This window comes from Pseudorasbora parva, chromosome 18, assembly GCF_024679245.1.
Source record: "Pseudorasbora parva isolate DD20220531a chromosome 18, ASM2467924v1, whole genome shotgun sequence".
Taxonomy (NCBI): Eukaryota; Metazoa; Chordata; class Actinopteri; order Cypriniformes; family Gobionidae; genus Pseudorasbora; species Pseudorasbora parva.
The window spans coordinates 3,118,219-3,135,972 of record NC_090189.1 but is presented as its reverse complement, the minus strand read 5'-3'; the positions used below and the strand labels follow the sequence as shown (position 1 = coordinate 3,135,972).

General features: G+C 40.7%; 1 long non-coding RNA gene across 1 annotated transcript in view; it reads right to left on the bottom strand.

The window, feature by feature from the left end:
- Positions 1-7,609: 7,609 nt before the first annotated feature.
- Positions 7,610-17,754, bottom strand: part of LOC137046947 (uncharacterized) — a 20,319-nt gene continuing 10,174 nt past the window's right edge. Inside the window, exon 4 of the long non-coding RNA XR_010899121.1 lies at positions 7,610-8,693. This is a non-coding gene — a long non-coding RNA (uncharacterized lncRNA). The remainder of the gene's footprint in view (positions 8,694-17,754) is intronic.

Below are 17,754 nucleotides of genomic sequence, written 5' to 3'. Positions count from 1 at the left end.
TCTAATATTTGTTCTTTATTTCATTTATTTATATATTTCTTAACTTATTTAAATATTCGTATTATTTATTAATTTTAATCTATTTTATGTATTTTTCCCCATTCATGGGCCCCAAGCACTTCCTTGTGGCCCCCAGGGGTCCCCCTGACCCAGATGACAGGGCACCGCATCGATAGCATGCCATTATTTCAAGCACTTTTTGTAAAGCCTGATTAATTGATGGTGCTGAAGCCAATTAATGATATTTTTCTCTTGAGAGGACTGCATCGTTTCCATTGAATCATTTGGGGAAAATGCAGCAATGAAACGCTGCAGTGCAGACAGAATTGTGTGTGTGTGTGTGTGGGCATGTTTTTGTGACATATGAGGACTCAAGTGTGTATAATGCCATGGGTATGACACAGGTATTACAGGAGAGGGTGAAATATGAGGACATTACCCATGGCCCCACTTTTCAAAAGGCTTATAAATCACACAGGAGTTTTTTTTTAAATAGTAAAAATGCAGAAATGTTTTGTGATGGGTAGGTTTAGGGGCAGGGCCAGTGTGTGTGTGTGTGTGTGATGGGTAGGTTTAGGGGCAGTGTAAGGGGATAGAAAATACAGTTTGTACAGTATAAAAACCATTACGCCTATGGAGAGTCCCTGTAAACCACATAGACCAACATGTGTGTGTGTGTGTGTGTGTGATGGGTAGGTTTAGGGGCAGTGTAAGGGGATAGAAAATACAGTTTGTACAGTATAAAAACCATTACGATATGGAATGTCCCCATATGTCACAAAAACATATGTGTGTGCCCTTGTTTATATTACATTGTGGGGACCAGAAGTGTGTGTGTGTGTGTGTGTCGGTGTGTGTGTTTTAGGGGTGAATTGCAGACATAAGGTTGAGCTCTTCAAAGACACGCACGGACGGGCTCTTGTAAGCGGGCTCTTAAATGGGCAGCCGTGTGGAGTGGCCCTCACATGTCTGTCTGAAGGACCAATACACTCTCCTCATCTGACATTAACCATCTCAATTTACTGGCCAGTCACACCCCGCCACACACACACACACACACACACACACACACACACACACACACACACACACACACACACACACACACACACACACAGCTATTCATTCACACACTCACAACTCCATAATAATCACGTGTACTCACTCATAAGCATCTAGCAATTTCCTTCACTCTCGCTCCTCCTTTCTTCAGGAGGGCCCTTGAGGACCTTCCACAGGGGTCACACACACACAAACACACACACAGGCACTTGTTTCTCAGTGCAAACCTGTGGCTCTAACGCAGACACTGCGGAGGCTGTTCGCGCCCTGGTAAAGCTATAGCGCCATCGATCTGGTGGTCTGGTCTTAAAGAGCCGACTCGATGCCCAGTCACAGTCGCTGGTTATGGGACAGAAATCAAATCCTTGGGAAGGGAGAAGAGCTTTAATGGACTCAAATAATGCAGGCACAGAGAATTCCTCACACACACACACACACACACACACACACACACACAAACATGTTTGTTTTTGTGACATATGGGGACTCTCCATAGGTGTAATGTTTTTTATACCGTACAAACCGTATTTTCTATCCCCTTACACTGCCCCTAAACCTACCCATCACACACACACACACACACACACACACACACGTCTTATAAGCCTTTTGAAAAGTGGGGACATGGGTAATGTCCTCATATTTCATCCTCTCCTGTAATACCTGTGTCATACCCATGGCATTATACACATTTGTGTCCTCATATGTCACAAAAACATGCCCACACACACACAAACACACAGAGGGAGAGAGAGAGAGAGAGAGAGAGAGAGAGAGAGAGAGAGAGAGAGAGAGAGAGAGAGAAATAAAACACGATTCATTCACTTCTGCTCTTGATATTGTAAGTCCATCTTTTATGTGAGGCTGAAGTCAATTCAGTTCAATTCTGCATGTGTGTTTTTTCGAAGCGGTTTATCGATAAACGCCCGTCGGAGTGTTTATTCAATATCACTTGTGGTATTGAATACATCACCTGCTAACTCATTGATAAATGAAACATCAAATATTTATCAAAACAACTCAGTTCGCCGTTTAGTATTTTAAGAATACACTCTCTCAAGAGCATTAAACGCTGTGTCCTGCAAATCATTTTACAAACATTGATGAAGCTTAGCATTTTCATGGATATTCAAAATTAAAATGTATAAAAAAATATGAATTATAAAACTTTACAGATAGTACCGCAGCAGTATGGTTGTGTTTCTGACTAAACATGTAATGGACAAAAATATGAAAATGTTCTTTAAAACCAAGAAAATCTAGGAAAAAATAATGGATAAAATAATATTTAGTTTACAATTATTTTATAATACAAACATTAGGATACCTGTTTTGTTTTGGGACAAATTATGTTTTTTGACAAAATGCTCTGGTCTCGTTTACTTTATTATTATTATTAACATTATAATAATAATAATAATAGATTTTATTTGTAACGCATTACTTATTTTAATATCATTATTATTGCCTCTTGGAGCTAGTGCACTAGAAATATGACATTAAAATGTGTAAACTAGTGCTGGGGGAAAATAAATCTCGATTAATCACATCCAAAATAAAAGTTTGTGTGTTTTTGTGTTTACATTATATATGTGTGGGTACTCTGTATAATTATTACACACGCATACATGTAAATATTTAAGAAATATTTGCATTTATACTGTATATATATATATATATATATATATATATATATATATATATATATATATATATATATATATGCATGAGTGTGTACTTATATACAAATAATTATGTGATTAATCACGATACATATTCCCCAAGCACTGTGTAAACATTAAAAAGTTGTGAAAGATGATTATAATTCTATAGGCCTATGAGATTCTGCTAAACAGCCATTTACTAGGTTGAATTATACATTTACCATGGTAAACATAGTGCCAAAATACCATTGTAACAGTAGTCGTTGTAATTACAGTGATTGTGAATTAAAAAAAAAAGGCCAAAACAGATTTGAAACCAGTCAGTGTATAAAGGAGATCCCATGCTTTAACTGTAGCATGAACGTTGACAATTAAAGGTAACTTTTTGTAAGAATAATCGTACCTTTCACACAGAATCTGATCTGAAGTGTTTATTAACGAGGATTTTCACATTTCCGGGTTTCTCAAAAGCATATAGTCGTCATGGTGGTTGGATAAAATTGTATAACGTAACAGTGAATGAGAGAATACATTAAATACATGTTAATGTTCCCATTTGCTCAAATAGCAAAATAAAAACACAATATTATTTTTTACAACTTTCAAAAAGAGTAACAAAAAAATAGAGAGAGATTGATTACGGCAGTCAGAAGAGAGAAATAGCTAACTTACATCACCCACACGCCCTCAAAGCGTTAACTAGTTTTGTTTGTGTTTTAATTTAATACAAAGGTAATATAATATAAATTAAAGTGTTATAAATGTACATACTTACATAAAAAAAATGAAAATATAAAAAAACATTGCAGGATTTACAATGATGATGACCGTTAAAAACGCGTCATCATAATACATTGTGAAAAAAGCTAGACCTCAGCTTTACTTCTGCTGGAGTTGCCACGGTAACAGCTCCGGGGGCGCGCGCCGGTGAATCCGTTTCCACGGTGTTCTCACGCGAACGGAACCTGTCCAAAAGGAACCGATGGTTGGTACGTTTAAAGATACATTTCAATTTCAGCCGCATAAAAGCTTAACGTGAGCTTAAGATGACGAGCAGACGTTAAGACTGAGGCGACTCGTGTTGCGTTTTAAGGAGGCGAGCTGTTAAACGGCGGTTAAAAAAGCCCGCGCTCTTGAACTTTACCTCCACTCGACTGATAAAAGCTACAAAACTCTCACGGAAGAAAAGAGAAAAACCTTTTAAATGTTTGGTATTGATTTCAAGAGAAAATCCCTCCTTTTACATGTTTGAATTGTCTTTCGTGAAGGGAGATGATCCTCAGAGCTTTAATTTAACACACATGAGGAATATTAAGCAGTCATTGAGTTACTTTCTAGTGAGATACTTTTCTTTTCCAGGCTCTTTTTACTTTGGTGTAAGAAAGTTTTACACAAGAACATTTTAGGCAGCCTGGGCCTACAAAAACATGAAAAATGTTTTGTATCCTGGCTGCGTTACATTCAGGTGTGTGTTAAATTCTCAATAATTCAACAGCCCATCAATCATTTATCCTCACTTCATGATCTTTCCTGTTCTTCACACCCACCGTCTTTGATTTTGATACATGAATGCTACACCCTAAAAAATGCTGGGTTGAACCGAAGTTGGGTTGAAAAGGGTTGTTTTAACCCAGTGGTTGGGTTAAATGTTTGCACAACATGCTGGGTAGCAGGGCCGTGCACAGGGGGGTGGCCCGGTGGCTAGAGCCACTGCCCCTTTGCCCTCATCGGCTAAAGTGCCCCTCTAGTATGGGGTTACTATTCTGACACAATTCTGCGTGCGCAAGATCATATTTTGAGCGCGCAAAAGGGCATTTCGCGCGCGCGTGAACTAAGTTTTGTGGAGAAATGTTCGTCTCGCAAATGAGAGTATTTCGAGTTAATGAAAATCAATTTTGCATTTAAAATAAGCTTATTTGGATGTGCGCCGACGTTATATTTCACATGTGCAACGTCTCGTTTGCTAATTGCGCTCGGATACCCGCACTGACTGCTCCACGGCTCACTTAGCAACACAACTCAACGTTATAATATGACATAATTCATTTCCAGCCAAATCAGGGATGAGACTGCTAAATTCTGATAGGCTGGCTTAACAACCTCTCACAAGACTCCCTGCATTACTCTACAGCGGACAAGGAAATATACATGGTGGAAATATACACGGAAAATCTAATTTAACACTGTTGTAAAGTCTTTTACATTTATTTCCAAGTTCAAATGTCTACCATTTGACAAACAATCATTCATTTCTTATCTTTTCTAAATTAATATAAAAGGAAGTATACTCCATGTCCATGTTTGTCATATCATATGTATATACTGAGAATGACAAATATACATAAGTAATTAGTATATAATCTGAAAACACTGAATGAATGAAATCCCATTGTAATTTTATAAAGTTTTATCGTTGTAACAAACCAAATATATTTGTATTATATGATTATTATCATATTTTTATTAAGAATATGTTGTTACCTCTAAGATTGAACACCCAACTTAAGCTGAATCTTACCCATGTCATGTCAACAAATGGAAGTCAGCTGTTTATTATCATGTTAAATATGCCTTTTACCCCAAATACCATAGTTTACATATTCTGTTATTAAAAAACTGTTGCGTATGATTTACATAAATCATAAACAAGACCTTTGTCTCAAAATATATTCAATAATTTTTGTGATTCTCATTTGCTACTTAAATCTCTAATAAAGAAATTAAATAGAAAAGTGATCAAATTAGCCCAGAATCAACTTTTTGTAAGAATAATTAGAAGAACATAAATTTAATTAGCACTAGCGCCTAACAATTGTATTTACAGTATGATTGTAAAAGGTTTGTTATTCATTCTCTATATTAAGATGATCCTCAATCCCCTTATAGTGCCCCTTTTTTTGGTTTGGGCCACTGCCACTCAAAATGTCTGTGCACGGCCCTGCTGGGTAGTGTTGTTTACAAATACTGTTATTGCTTGCTTAAAATGAACCAAAATATGTTGGAAACTAACATGTATTATGTTTAATAAATTAATATTATTAATAGTTTTATTGAATAGTAATTAAACAATAATACATTGCTTATTAATAAATGTTCACCTTTTTATTATTATTGTTGCCTCCAGTAATTTGTGTGCCTGATTTTTAATTTCCAACCTATTTGGGGTTAATTTAAAGGGATGATTAATTGAGAAATCAACTTTCCTTTGAGCTTTTGATATATAAAAGGTCATGGTAATATAAAAGTTTCAGAGCTGAAAATGTCCTTGTTAGTCAAAGAAAAGCTTTTATAGACACCAGGCCCAGAAAATGATCTTGTGCTTTATTCTTATGACATAGCGCTACGAAACACCGCCTCTACAGCGTGTCTAATCCAGTAGCCGCCCGCCCACTGATCAACAACAATAAACATGCAGAGGAAGATAGCAAGATATTGCGCTATTCCTGTTTGTGGAAGAACACAGTCGCTGCATAAGCTTCCTTCGGATCCTAATATTAGGACTGTGTGGTTGAACTTTATTTTTAATGAAGTTCCAGCTCACAGACATGTTCACTTCAGTTCACTGTGGGATCATTTGTCAACAAATCTCCGGTCGATGCTGGATTTGGATCCGACAGGAATGGTGCAACACACTTATGTGAGTAAAACGTGTTTTTATTAGGGCCGGGACTGTAACGCGTTAATTAAGATTAATTAATTACGTGACTTTAACTCGTTAATTAATTACGCAAAAAAAAAAAAAAAATTAACCACACTTATTTTTGCACCGCGGAACGTTTTTCAATGAATGAGTTTCGACGGACCGATTATACTGGAAGACCAACTAGCGCTCCGGAGTCACGACAACAACAAACCATGGGTGCGTCTCAATCAGCTCCCTAGTTCAGTAGTCAGGGCACTGATCAGGGAGTCAGCCCATTGACTTATGTCTTGATCAGTGCCCTGACTAGTGAACTAGGGAGCTGATTGAGACGCAGGGCATGAGTGAACATGAACGAAGAAGCTGATGAGACCGCTTTGCTTGGCCCCGTGGATGGGAAATTTTGTTTTAAAAAACGAAAGAATGGAAGCGTCGTCAAGAGCAGGGTTGTGTGCAAGCTAAGCTATACAACAAGGAATTTGCGTATCACCGCAGCACATCAAGCCTCAAATATCACAAATATGCTTTTGCTAAACTTGATGGCAAACATTGCGCTGGTCTGCTGGACTGAAATAAATAAACAATATTTTGTTGATTAAGCTTATGTATTCAGTCTTTATTCAATGGTTTACTAAAAATACATGTGAAAAATTACTTCTCATTGTTCTCAGGTCAAATATTTATATGCAATTAAAATGCGATTAATTTCGATTAATTAATTACAAAGCCTCTAATTAATTAGATTAATTTTTTTAATCGAGTCCCGGCCCTAGTTTTTATATATAATAGTACTGCATTGTTATAGATCGTTTTGCTTATGTGTACGTGTCTAATAGAGCATACCTTTAGCACGCCAAACTCAGACACGTATGGGCTAGGGATGTTAACCGATGACCGTTTGACCGATTGGTTGACCGTATCAACGTTAACTGATCAAAGTTGTCGGTTAAACAAAAAAAAGTGATCTCTAAATTAGTCTATTATAGACAGTAGTCTAAACGCTACTACAGTTAGCCATATTCCAAAAATCTTTTTGTGTGATAAAACCCCTCGCACTCAATTTTTCATAACTCGCCTGTTTGTACTTTGTAATACAGTTCGTAGATGGGAAGGAAGGAGGCGGGAACCGGCGAACGTTTCCAAACTTTATTTCAACATAAATAAACAAAACGAAAGTAAAACCGCGGGCAGCCCCTCACGGACGACTGCCCGCAAATACACAAAATAAAACGTGGGCAGCCCCTCACGGACGACTGCCCAAAAACACATAAACAAAACTAAACATAAACTCCAGGCCTGGACCTCTCTCGTCTTCCGCTGTCCTTGCTCCTCCTTTTATGCTCCCGTCACATGGCCGCGAGACGAGACCGGTGTGCCACGCAGCTGGCACTCATCAACATTAATCACCGGCCCGCTCTCGCGGTCCCTCGCCCCGCTGCCTGTCACACCACATACCCCCATCGCCCCTCGCAGGCCGGGGGGCACTCCCGAGACTGCGCTCTACCCCCCCCCCCCCTCTCTCCCGGGGGGGCCGATCACGGCGGCCGCGGCACCTGGGGGTAAGGACAGAGAGGCGAGAGAAATGTAGACAGGAGCACGAGGAGCCCGTGAACGAGAGAGGGGAGAGAGGGAAAAAAGAAAGAAAGAAAAAAAAAATTCTGGTCCGGTTCCCAGACACACTGCCGTTCGGCCCTCCGCCCGCCGAGTCTCTTCCTCGTGGTGCTGTGCGATGGCACTGGACGCCTGGTGGGCAGCTCGATCCTCCTCCGCCCCCTGGCGGCCGGCGGTGACTCCTCCTTCTGAGGGACCCGGCAGCGAGCCTCCGCTCCCTCTCGGACGGCAGCCACCCCACCTCGACCCAGGGGCATGGCAGCGAGGTCTCTGTCCCACCTTCCTTGCTCCAGCACCATCGCCTCGGGCAGCCCTCGCGGTCCTCATTCATCCGCGCTGCCCGGCCTCCTCAGCACCGCGATTCCCCTCAGCAGCGAGGGCTCTTCGACAGCATGTCCCTCCTTCCCCCCGGGTTTCGGCACCAGTGTAAAGAACGTTCGTGGGGATGTGAAGGAAGAAGACGGGGTCGGCTTTGACTGGGACTCGCTCTCTTTATTCAGTCTTGTTCAAAAACAAACAACAACCACACATGTGTGTGTGTGTGTGCAAAAATCCACGATATGGATCGCTCCTTCTCTATCAGACTTTCTTTCTCAGTTTCTCTCAGTTTCTCTGCTGTGCACGTGAAGTCCCAGTCCAGGTCTCTCTTTCTCTCTCTCTCTCTCTCTCTCTCTCTGTTCTGCTGGGGTTTAAATGCTGTCTTTCCATGCCAATTACTGCAAACAGACACAGGTGTTAGTTATCTGCACTTGACCTACTTACTCACCGCTCGGCTCCGCCTCCTCTCTCCCGCTACAGACCTCGTGAAACCACGCCCCTCCTGCCACATACTTAATAAACCAATAAAACCATTTGGCGCGAGGTCACAGCGTTTGGGTTTGCGCGCTCACAAGGTTTGCAAAAAGTAAACACTCGAGGTTAGAGCCGGGGCAGATGACAGTATGAAGCGTCATTCCGCATAAGATGGGCTTACATTTGGAAATATATTACATCTACATTTCAGTGGTAACACATAAGGGGCTCTATTTTAACGATCTGAAACGCAAGTGTCAAAGCGCGAAGCGCAAATAACTTTGTGGGCGGGTCTCGGCGCTGTTGCTATTTTCCCGGCGGGATAAATGACTCTTGCGCCCGGCGCAAATCTAAAATGGGTTGGTCTGAAGTAGCTTCATTATTCTTAGGTGTGGTTTGGGCGTAACGTGAATAAACCAATCAGAGCATCATCCAACATTCCCTTTCAAAGCAGCTGCGCAAGTTCCATTATGGATCGCTATTATTATGGCGTATTTACCAGGCGCACGCCAGGAGCGGTTCACAGCCGAGGAGACTGATGTCCTTGTAGGAGCAGTGAAAGACAGAGGAGTTGTGTTGTATGGAGATGGGAGAAACCCACCCAAAATAGCGTCGGTTAAACAGTCGTCAGTTAAACAGTTTTTCAGTCGATTTTTATTTTCCTGGTTCTTGACGGACAAATTAGTTTGTCAGATGTCCTTATATTCATATACATTATGGTCAAGCATGCGCCCTTAAAATAGCTTAATGAACAACGCGCAACGCGCCACTGACTTTAGACTAGGTTTTTTCTGGTCAATGGCGCAATTGTTTAATGGAAGAGCAGAATAGCACCAGGGATTGTTTGGGCCGGAACACGCCTCGTTTTTTGCGCTGAACCGCCCAGGGAGCGCAAGTTCATTCACTAGTTTAGCGACGTGCTTCTGTGGAGGGAAAAGCGCGCTTTGCGCGGGTGCAAAATAGGAATGACACATGCGTCGGTGTACAAAGTCAATTGCGCTGGGTGCAAAATAGGGCCCAAGGTGTTGATCATCATCTTACTTTATTATTGTTAGCACTACCTCGAACTAAAGCGGCGTCTCTTTGGAGCTGTCATTTTCTTAAATGAGCCACGGAAATGTTTCAAATGAGCTTCTAACGCTAGACAAATGGCTTTATTTTCAACACGATCACCTTGCACCCAAACCATTTCGAAACTAAGGAGCCATTTGTCCTCCGATTACAAACAAGCTCCTTGGCGCCGCGTTTCACGCTGTAGGGGATTTAAAAAAGGGATTTGCGCTTATATCGACCGATCATGCAGGCTATGTGTAATATAAAAATAATACTCCAATCAGTCGCGGGTGGATGAGAAATAAATCATTGATAAAGACGTTTACGAGCCCTGTGGTCGAGAAAATCATTCCGGTTGCCACTTCTCCCTCAATCTCTCCTCTCTCCTTCTCAAACTGAACTGAGAGCGGCGCTGAAGCTCATTAAATATGCAAATCTTATCCAATCCTAGCCGTGGGCGTTTACTTCCAAGTCTCCAGTGACACGCCCATCAACACCCAGCGTTTTGGAGAGAGCCTCAAAACCAGTGTAGAAAATAGCCTATTACTTATTAGTTATGATGTTTTTGAATGTAAAAACCACATGAATGTCATTAGTTGACCTCAGACAACAGTATAAAAAAAAAAAAAAACAGTTCTTAAACCTTTAAAGCAAGCAATAACAGTAATTTTTAAACAACACTGCCCTGCAGGTTAAACATTTAACCCAACCGCTGGTCTAAAGCAACCCAATCGCTGGGTTTGTCCAGGACTATTTTCAACCCATCTTGGGTTGTTTTTAACCCAACAATGACCAATCAGAACATAAGTGGCTTTATTGATAAGACCAGAGATAGTCAGATGTCCAAAATCGCATACTATCTTGAGCAAGTACTTGTGTAAATACTTAACAACTACAAAAAATAGAATATAGAATGAATGTAATGTAGTCCAAATGTACTTCGGGCCATTTTGTCATTATCATGTGACCTACAAGCGTCAGTTGCGTCGCAAGAGTCCAAGAACCGTATTATCGTTTTCTAACTGTGCATTCACACCAGACGTGACTTGCTCGAATAAATCGCGTAAGTAGTTGAACGCTTGAACATTTTGAGTTTATTCGTTTATTCGCGCGCGACATTCACTTCCCAACAGACGTGAATTTGCGTCATGGGAGGGGCTTCTGCCAGGCGGCTCCAGTCTCGTTGCGAAATGGCTGACATGGATTGTTTTAAAATACGGTGAATAAGCTCAATTTGCCGGCTTTAGCTAGCTTGTAGTCTCAATTTGTAAATAGCTCAAATTGAGTAAAGAGCGTTTTTTACAACTTACCAGGTTGTCGGACCTCCTTGCTCACTTTCTTCCAAGCAAGATGCTTATTATTCCTGTTTCTATAAAGTAGGAAGATGTATCGTACTGCTTCAGGTATCCACATATGATTTTGTCTTCATTATTGTCGCTATTAGAGCAAGTTCCTAATTGGTTAACCCTGTGCGAATATCCGCCGAAGTTCAGATTTTTCAACTCACTCGTTACACGCGTCAAATGTACAAAACGTTGAATTCGTGCCCCCATTTGCACAAATCACGCCGCAGAATGTCTATTCGCGTCTTTGCATTGACTTAACATGTAAATCACTCTCGCTTAACGCCTTATTCGCATCTGGTGTGAACGCACCTTAAAGCCGTATGATATAGATCATAATAGAGCATATTAATATCATTTATAAACCAATACTAACACAGGATAATACATCAATATGTTTCTAAATATGCTAATTATTGTTCACTGCGATTTCAAAATAAACGTTTAAACCTTCGCTCTGCATGTTTTGATATCTACATGTTCAGGAAATTACAGTGGCTATAGCATTTTTTACCATAAAGTGGCCAAATATTAAAGATTAAGTGAACATTTAAATTAAATGTTGTTTGGCCAATAGTAAAGGAGAATTTTGCTGTAAAGTGTAACAACAATCACAGGCCTTTGGGGCCCTCTACAGGCATTTGATAATTGTTTATATTATGTATATTATGTACTTTAACAGTTTTGTTCAATAAAAGAATGAAATCACTGGCTTTTGATACTTTATGTAAACCAATTATTATTGTTTTTATTGTATTAAGTCATTTTAAAGAGTATTCACTTAGGTCTATTTTTATTACCACAAAAATATTATCTTATTACTCAATTAATTGTTAAAATAACTGACCGATTACTCGATTATCAAAGTAATTATCAAAGTAGTTATCAGTCGAATAAAAGACTTTTCCAGTTATATTTTGTCATAATATTTCATAAATATTATAGTGTTTCTTAAATATATTGTCTCGTTTTCATGAACCCAACATAGTGTCACCCCTAGTCGTGTATTTGTAAAAAAAAAAAAATGGTTCTATATTGCTTTTAAACTTTTTTAATATTGGGCAAAATGTGTTTGTGTGTTTGTTTGTAACAGTCTTAGTTATTTTAGCTTTTTGTGCTGACATGGACAAACGACTAAACGGCACTTTGCCACCTCAGCAAAACCAAGAACGATCCACTAACACACACACACACACACACACACACACACACACACACACACACACACACACACACACACACACACACACACACTTGTTCATGTTCACACATACACACACTTACTCACTCTCACACATACACACAAATTCACTCTCTCACACACTCACCTACAGATACTTACTCACGCACACAGTCTCGCACACACTTGCGCAGTCGCGCACATGCAGTCACACACAAATTCTACACAGACTTAAGTTTCTATGATATGATCTGTTCAAAATATTTTTTGTAAAAATGCATATAAACCTTGAGAGTGTGTGTGTGTGTGTGTGTGTGTGTGTGTGTGTGTATGAGTGTCTTTAGGTGAGTGTGTGTGTGTATGTGTGAACAAGTGTGTATGTGTGTATGAGTGTCTGTAGGTGTGTGTGTGTGCATGTGTGAGAGTGAGTGTGTGTGTGTGCATGTGTGAGAGTGAGTGTGTGTGTGTATGTGTGAGTGAGGGAGCGAGTGTGTGTGTATGTGTGAGAGTGTATGAGTGTCTGTAGGTGAGTGTGTGTGTGTATGTGTGAGTGTGTGTATGTGTGTGTGTGCGTGTCTGTAGGTGAATGTGTGTTTGTGTATGTTTGTGTGAGTGAGCGAGTGTTTGTGAGTGTGTGTGTTTGTGAGTGTGTGAGTGTGTGTACTCATGTTTAGATTCCAGTATTCTGGTCTGAAGTTCTTCCTGCTCCTGCAGTTTACCGCATCTGCGCTGCGAGAGCGTCTGAACAGGAACCAGATACTTCAGCCCTCTCGGCACAAACACACACTAGATCGATCGACACCGCGACGCCACATGCCATGCTGCGCTGGAAGAAGGCGTCTCACACACACACACACACACACACACACACACAGGTTTGTGAAATATTCATATAATGAGATGAACTTAAAACTCAGAGGAAGAGAAACTCATCATCGCCTGTGACAGAATCAACCCCCCTGAACGCAAACACACGCCATTAACAGACCATCGCAAGGGGAAAATAACACTTCCTTCTCAGACAGACACTAATGACACTGAAACATGCAGATCTGAGACACTTTCAAGAGGGTCTGATATGATGCTTTTGTGCGGTTGTTGAGGGGAGATAATTGCCAGCGTGGCATTAGCACTCTTATAATGCTCAGACAGAGAGAGAGAGAGACACACACACACACACACAGAGAGAGAGAGAGAGAGAGGGACACACACACACAGAAAGAGAGAGAGAGAGAGAGAGAGACAAACACACACAGAAAGAGAGAGAGACAGAGAGAGAGAGAGAGAGAGAGAGAGAGAGAGAGAGAGAGAGAGACACACACCAGGGCTTGACATTAAGCATGTTCATGAAATCGTTCATTCACTTGTCCGAGTAAAAAATGTGCTTGTCCAGAAAAAAGTTCGATATTTTTTTTATTTTGTGTGTGTGTGTGTGTTTGTGTGTTGTAAGTATAATTTATTCTGAAGCAATATTCTCACCAGTGTTCAATCAGCTTTGACATATTTAAATCTGCATATTTGTGAATTTTTATTTTTATTGAATCATTTTAAATTTGTGATATTTGTACCTTTTATAAAGGGTCTTATTAAATACAGGCTATGCTTCAGGTTTAATTTTATATTGTTAAATTTGATCACTGAATTAAATTAAATTAAGACACTATAAGGGCTGTTAACAATAAAATTAAATCATTTACACTGAAAAATTACAACTGCAGTAAATAATGTTTTGAGATTTGTAGTTTTGAATAGACAAAAAAGAAATGTTGGGAAGTATGTTTAAACATGAAACTAAACCTCCAGTAAGTGGCAGCAGGTGGCCGTCTTAATGAGTGAGTCATTGAGCCGTTCATTCAAACGATTCATTCAAACACTGAATCGTTCAGTAACACACTTGTTGCTGTGAGACACGTTACGGTTCTGCTGTGCGTGAACGATTTTCGCTGCTGAAATCGAAACAAAAGCACTCAATATTGCATCTAAAATGTAAGTGACTTTAAGTGAATGTTAATTAATTGTTTCTGAAACTGTCATATGAAAGCAGTGTCATTTTCAGTCGTGATGGTATTTAGAAAACGGCTTAAACGCTCTAGTGTTGTGATTTCTCCTCGAGGGGCTGCACGAGCGTCAACAGCGCGACCTTATTATCGTCAGTTCATCATATATTATTATCCACCACTATCGATCGCCACTTACACTAAATATGCACAATCATTCGTGCATTTTGGGGATTCGCTAGTTATTTTTTGTTTTAATCAGGCTCTTGTCCGTCGGGCAAGTAAAATTATTTTTCACTTGTCCCTTCAAAAAATCCACTTGTCTCGGACAAGTGTTAATGTCGAGCCCTGCACACACACACACACACACACACACACACACACACACACACACACACACACACACACACACACACACACACACACACACACACACACACACACACACACACACACACACACACACACACAGAGAGAGGGACACACACACACACACAGAGAGGGACACACACACATACAGAGAGAGAGAGAGAGAGAGAGAGGTTTAACAAGCACTTTATTATTCTATGAACCTTACATCATACTACATTACTGACCATTATTTAAAAAAATCTAAATAACATAAATACTTTACAAAATCACAATAAGCATATCATTTTGTACTGTACATAGTACCTCACAAAAGAAAACCACATTATTTGTAAGTCTATAAAAAGCAAATTTAATTTTCAGTCTTCCCTCTACCAACCGTCTAAAATCTATTGTAGCAAGTTGTAGGCCTTTGTTTTTTCTTGATTTCCAAATTGGCAGTTTAGCCGTTCCAATAAGATAATTAAGTAAAGATATTTTCCTCCTCATTGAAAAACTAGACAGAGAGAGAAAGAGAGAGAGAGAGAGAGAGAGAGAGAGAGAGAGAGAGAGAGAGAGAGAGAGAGAGAGAGAGAGAGAGAGAGAGAGAGAGAGAGATATCCACATTGCCATTAGCCCAGCCAAAGTGTAATAGACAACAATTAGGATCCCTATTTCCTGTTGTTTCCTGTTGGCTGGGCGATCTGTGGCAGCTGTCCGCTTGATACCTGGATAAATAATTCACAGAGAGAGAAGCTTGCTGTCTGCCTTATAAAGGAAGTGCGTGGTTCAGACCTAAGTGCAGCTTTAAAGAGAAGACGATCCTGAACGCCTTGCAGGAAAAGACGCCGGAGCTTGAGTCCAGAAACAGGAATCTCAGGTAGAGGTAGACTTTGTCTCTGGGTCAGGCTGGGCCGCATTGAAGTGTTAGTTCACCCAAAAATTACATTTATGTCATCTTCTCACCCTAATGTCGTAGATGCCTAACCTTCTGCAGAGTCAACAGCTCCAGACCTCCAAACTTCTGTGGCCTTCAGATGAGCTCAAGAACAGCGTAGAGAGCTTCATGGAATGGGTTTCCATGGCCGAGCAGCTCATCCAAGCCTTACATCACCAAGAGCAATGCAAAGCGTGGGATGCAGTGGAGTAAAGCAGCAGCCACTGGACTCTAGAGCAGTGAGACGTGTTCTCTGAGTGACCAATCACGCTTCTCTGTTTGACAATCCCATGGACGAGTCTGGGTTTGGCAGTTGCCAGGAGAACGGGACTTGCCTGACTGCATTGTGCCAAATGTAAAGTTTGGTGGAGGAAGGATTATGGTGTGGGGTTATTTTTCAGGGGTTGGGCTTGGCCCAGTAGTTCCATTGAAAGGAACTCTTAATGCTTTAGCATACCAAGACATTTGGGAATATTTCATGCTCCCAACTTTGTGAGAACAGTTTGGGGATGGCCTCTTTCTGTTTCATCATGACTGCACACTAATGCACAAAGTGTTGATCCATTAAGACATGAATGAGTCCTGATCTCAACCGGATAGAACACCTTTGGGATTAAATTAGAGCCGAGACTGTGAGCCAGGGCAATGTTCTGCTGGGAATTCTTGGGTCAAAATGTGGATGTTACTTTGACACACACCACCTACCTAAGCATTGTCTGAAAACCATGTACACCCTTTCATGGAAACGGTATTCCCTGGTGGCTGTGGCTCTTCCAGCAGGATAATGCGCACTGTCACAAAGCACAAATGCTTCAGGAATAGTTTGAGGAGCACAACAACCAGTTTGAGGCGTTGACTTGGCCTCCAAAGTCCCCAGATCTCAATCCAATCGAGCATCTGTGGGATGAGCTGAACAAACATGTCCGATCCATGGAGGCCCCACCTTGCAACTTAAAGGATCTGCTGCTAACATCTTGGTGCCAGATACCACAGCACACCTTCAGAGTCCATGCCTCGACGGGTCAGCAAAAGAGACCAACACAATATAAGGAAGGTGGTCATGTTATGCCTAACTGATGTTTACACACATACACACACACAAACACATATACACAGTGGGGCAAAAAAGTATTTAGTTAGCCACCAATTGTGCAAGTTCTCCCCCTTAAAAAGATGAGGGAGGCCTGCAATTTTCATCATAGTTACACTTCAACTATGAGAGACACAATGAGAAAAAAAATCTGAAAATTGCGTCTGATTTTTAAAGATTTTATTCACAAATTATGATGGAAAAAAAGTATTCAATCAGCTTACAAAAAATGCAAGTTTTCTGGCTCTCACAGACCTGTAACTTCTTCTTTAAGAGGCTCCTCTGTCCTCCACTTGTTATCTGTATTAATGGCACCTGTTTGAACTTGTTATCAGTATAAAAGACACCTGTCCACAACCTCAAACAGTCAGACTCCAAACTCCACTATTGCCAAGACCAAAAAAGCTGTCAAAGGACACCAGAAACAAAATTATAGACCAGAATTGTAGGCTTATGTAGACCCTAAGCAGCTTGGTGTGAAGAAATAAACTGTGGGAGTAATTATTAGAAAATGGAAGGCTTACAAAACCACTGATAATCTCCCTCGATCTGGGGCTCCACGCAAGATCTCACCCTGTGAGGTAAAAAATTATCTCAAGAACAGTGAGCAAAAATCCCAGAACCACATGGGGGGACCTAGTGAATAACCTCGCAGAGAGCTGGGACCAAAGTAACAGAGGCTACCATCAGTAACACACTATGCCGCCAGGGACTCAAATCCTGCAGTGCCAGACGTGTCTCCCTGCTTAAGCCAGTACATGTCCGGGCCCGTCTGAAGTTTGCCAGATAGCATTTGGATGATCCAGATGATTGGGAGAATGTCAGATGAAACCAAAATATAACTTTTTGGTAAAAACTCAACTTGTTGTGTTTGGAAGAGAAAGAATGCTGAGTTCCTCCATACCTACTGTGAAGCATGGGGGTGGAAACATCATGCTTTGGGGCTGTTTTTAGGTAAAGGGAACCAGAACGACTGATCCATGTAAAGGAAAGAATGAATGGGGCCATTTATCGTGAGAACTGGAGTATCCAGATCT